This window comes from Rhopalosiphum maidis, chromosome 1, assembly GCF_003676215.2.
Source record: "Rhopalosiphum maidis isolate BTI-1 chromosome 1, ASM367621v3, whole genome shotgun sequence".
Taxonomy (NCBI): Eukaryota; Metazoa; Arthropoda; class Insecta; order Hemiptera; family Aphididae; genus Rhopalosiphum; species Rhopalosiphum maidis.
The window spans coordinates 58,014,999-58,020,138 of record NC_040877.1 but is presented as its reverse complement, the minus strand read 5'-3'; positions in this window follow the sequence as shown (position 1 = coordinate 58,020,138).

The window sequence follows — 5,140 nt, the reverse complement described above, 5'->3', positions numbered from 1 at the left end:
TTCCCTTAAATATATCATTATTTTAAATTAATTTTGTATTATAATTTATGATTTTTGAAAAAAAAATATTTTTTGTAAAAGACTCCAAAAAAATTAATTTTTTGCAACACTGTCGTGTTTTGCATATTATTGATTGGTAAATTATCTATTATAGTTATAATATGAAATGATAGTACCAATTATTAAAAAAGAATATTGTTGTTAAAATAATTATAATTCATCTTTTAAAGATTATGAAATTACCATCACAATACCATTTATTGAAAGTAAACATAAAATATGTCATTTATATATTTAATGTAAGTAGGTAACTAATTACTTTATACAAAAATATTGTGTTAATATAAGAATATATTTTTTCTGATAAATATCTATTGTATCTTCTGTAGTAAACAATAAAAATGTATATATTATTAAATTATCTATATTATTCTTGAAAGCTTATCAAAGCTTAATGATAGTAAAGTAAATTAATTACACGCCTTTACACACAAATTAAATATTTTAATTTGTACCTATAAGTTTATAATAAAATATTAAAATAAATGATAGTAAACTTTCTGACATTTATTGTATCGCATGTTCATTAACATATCATGATGATACTTAAACTGTTTAATCTTTATTAACATACTTAAGTTTGTATAATGCATTAACATATAATATTTTTATAACATATTGCATAATAATACTTTGTTGAGATTATTTAGCATGAGCTAATTAATAAATACACATAAACTGCTGATAGATGTTGGAATGAGAATTTAGAAAATTGGAAACTAGAATTATTTCGCAATAGAGATAAATGTAATAAAAATTGTATGAGTTATCCACAATATTATCTTATTTTGTTAAATTTCTACCAATACAAAATGTGTTAATTATAAATTAAACGAATCGGATTCATCTAATATTAATTATAAAATAACACGGAAAACTAAAAAATACAATAACCATAAAAACTGCGTTGAAAAAGTCATTTAAAGATTTTTAAGTTGTTTTCAAATTTTACTCTTTTTTAAACTTTTTTATCAGTTTATTTTTTTTTTTTATGGCAATTTTATATGGTTTTTGACGTTTTTGTATTTTTTTAGTTTTTTATGTTATTTTATATTTAAAATTACTTGTTTTATTTTACATTTATAATTTTTATATGTGAAATATAATTTGTAAAAATAAAGTACCTAATTATAAATTAAATACTTTACAAAAAGGATTAAAAAAAGGTAGGTACTTGCAATATAATTTCTATTTTGTAGATTCTGATTAGAGCGATGATTGTGTTATTGGTTATACAGCAATATGTGATTTTTCATGTATTTAATTTTTAATTGTCGTCAATTTGCCATGGGGCATTAAAAATATTTCGATTTTAAGCTGGGTGATTTTTAGTGAACAATTAGATTTAGTTGAATTTTTAGAGATCAAAATTAAAAACTATTCAGTTTTTTTAAAAATAACTGGGAAAAACAAAATTAGCGAACAATTGAAATATTAGCTATAATCACGAAAATAAGTTAAAAATTAATACATTTTTATACTTGTTAGTATTGGAAATTTAGGCTTGAAAATTTAGTACAAGGTTCATCATTAATTTTTCATACAGAAACCTAAACAATTTAAAAATAAAAAGCACATTTTTTTTGGCGCTTCAAGTTAAAATTTTGATAAAATTAAATGTTTAAGTAAAAGATAATGACTTTAGAATTTAGTTATTTTATTTAATATCAAAAAATGACATTTGTAGAGACTTGAAACTTTTTGTTACTATATATTTATGTATATTATTATACTATATATATAGTAATACAATTTTCAAAAAAAGGGTTTTATTAAATATAACACCTATGTAAACTTTAAACAACATAATTTTAATAGATATTAGTTAAGTATTCAAATTTTTATTAAAATAACGTTTTACTTAAATGTTTTTTATGTGGAGTATTTATAGGTTCACAGACTGATTGTAACTATCTTATTTAGATCAGCTCAATGAGAGCTGGTAAGTACCTACATATTATTCGTTTACTTATAAAAGTAAAATCTATAAAGATAAATCATATAATATTTGAAAAATACGAGTATATTGTAAGTGGAATATGGTTAAAAATAAGATAATATAACTTATTAAAATCATAAAGCGTGTTTAAAAATTGTTTATAAATTTCAATGTTTTTATTTTACGAGACTTTAGTTGGAATAACATGGAAAATCGGAAAGCTGTTTTATTAAGATAGAAGAGTTCAATTTTCTATCCGTTGGTAGTTATTTTAAAAACCTTGATTGCCCCGAAATATGTTCTGTAAAAAAACTACACTTTCTTGTTTAGGCTCATCATCGAATTAGACGTAATAAATATAAGCACAGTTTTATTAATTTAACCTACGAGGTTATTCGGATTGTGTATGGAAAAATTAGTGGGCATAACATATAGCCAGTATTGCGTAATAATTGTACCAACGTATCTACTGCTTTTGTAATTCAAATGACCCTGCTGTAATGCTGTGAAACCAGTTGACATTTATTTAATAGACAACTAGAAACTCTATTTTTACAGTTTGGTAATAAATTTTAATGTTTACAGAACGATCTTGATATAAGTCCTAACTTGAACGTTAATACATTATTGCTTTAATGGCGTTTTACAGAATTGTATACGTTCGTACATGTTTTATTTTGTGATATTTAATAAAATTTGACTAAAATATATGACGTATACGAATGGATAATAATGATATTATTAAATTAAGCCATTAAGTAAAGCAAGGAGGCATTTTTGAAAATTGAAGTAAATAAAAATACCGATAAAAACGGTTGTAAATAAATTGTGCACTCGTGAATAGAAACTTATTTATTTAGTATCACCGTCAACTTTGTAGGTAACGAGAAAAGTAAGTTCCTAAAAATTATAAATGTTACACACAAAATATTACATAATTATTTATTGTTTGTAATTTATTTTCTTTAATTTTAAAGCGTGAGATGTTCGTTGATAATAATATTAGTGATCTTATGAAGTATAAATATTTTTATGATCTACATTTTACAGTCATAATTTCATGACAATAAACATTACAATTATAAAGTAATTAATTCTCGGAGTCATATAGAGATGTATTATTACTTGTAATCGTATAGAAAGTTAAAATGTTACCCTTACAGAATAATTATGAATTTTTTATTTTACAAATTTAAAGATTTTACTAGAAAATTTAAAAAATATCTAAAGACAATTATTTTTTATAGGTATATTATATAAGTTTCAATTTGGACAAAATTACTTATTTAAAATTTAAATGATTAATAACGTCGTGTTAATTATTTTTTTATAATTTAAAAACATGTGGGAATTTAAATTGATATATATTTTATATTAATGTGAATTTCACTATACCTACACAATAATAATTTTGATTTATTTTAAAATATTATTTTTTTTCTAGGTATTATGAATCAATTTTTAATGTCTTACGGTATTTTACAGAAATATGTTACTAAATGTAATATATTATTATAATATACAATCTGATTTTATTTTTATTTTTTAACTTAATTCTTTATTTAGAAATCTGTTACAAATGTTAACAATAAGCTTAATTTATATAGTAATACCTTGAATCGTTTTTTGTATATAATGTTATATCATTGAATTTAAGTTTAACACACCTACGGATATAATAGTGACCCTCTCCTCACTAAAAGTACAGCAGAGTGGTATTCACATGCCTACATTACCTATCTTTTTTTAAATTTTGTATTTAAAAATATATGAAATGTTAAAAATGATTATTGAATTTAGCATTAAGTAATTCTTATTTGTATTTTGTATACCTAGAAGATGATGCTAATAATTATTTTAAAATAATTATATTTCTTACACAATTTATATTAAATAATTAATAAATGATTATTTTTTTAAGATTTAAATGTATAAATCATATAAATGTATGAGAAATTTTCGATTTTTTAGTTATTTTTCTATAGATAACAATAAAAAATTATTTGCTGGGTCAAAATACTTTAAAAATTTAACACATGATCCCACATAAATTGTTTTCATGTTTATTTACAGTAATTAAAAATACATAGACACACTTTTATTTTATAAGCATTTGAAGTTAACATTTTTTAAAAATGTTTTAAAATCACGAAATTTACAAACTACAATACTATTTTGTAGTAAACATTTTTATTACATTTTCAGTTTTTTTTGCAAAGGTTTAAAAATGTAATACAATGTGTTTTTTAAGTATTCTATACTGGAACAAAATACAATCTTACAACTATACAAATACAATTATTATTTATAGATATTTGTTTATTTAGGTTTGGACGAAATCACGTATATTTACGATGAATATGTTTAGTATTTTGTTATAATTTTAAAACATTATTTGTAGTGACTTCAATTTTTTTACATATATCATGCATTTTCCTTTACGCAATACCATTTCTAAAATATGTTGATAGATATTATCTAATTATTATAATATGAACCTATTTACACTGTTTCACGATATTTCTAGTAATGTGTTATAAACTAAAAGTTAATAACAATATTCAATAATATAATATGGTACTTTTATATTTTTATAATAATTAAACACTAATAAATAATAATATTATATTATTAAAAAGAATGTTTTAAAAAAAAATGAAATCAACCAAACATAATACGAATAGTAAAATAAATTACTTTAATAGCTATTAATCTGTCATAGGTTGACATACCGCTTAGAAACGTTTTTCATGTACACTTATATTATATCATTGAATTCAAATTTAACACACCTATTTCAGGTGGTAATCATTTGTTTACATGAAAACATTATGTTTCGTTAAAATTATTTTTTTCAAATTCGATTTTGAATGAAAAATTATATTTTTACAATTCTCATACATTTGTGAACAAAATGTCATTATTGACTAGCAATAACAGCGGTTGATTAGGCTATAAAAGTTGTTGGCAAATAGATTTTTATTGCGTTTGTCAATATTATTATAATTCTAATCAGTAGCTGACCTTAATGTTTGCCGTCGGGTAGATTTTACATAACGATTGACCAAATATATATAATATTTAGAATTGTCAAAAATCGTATTCTTGACATATTTTATGTGTTCGAAATGTCAAGGTCAT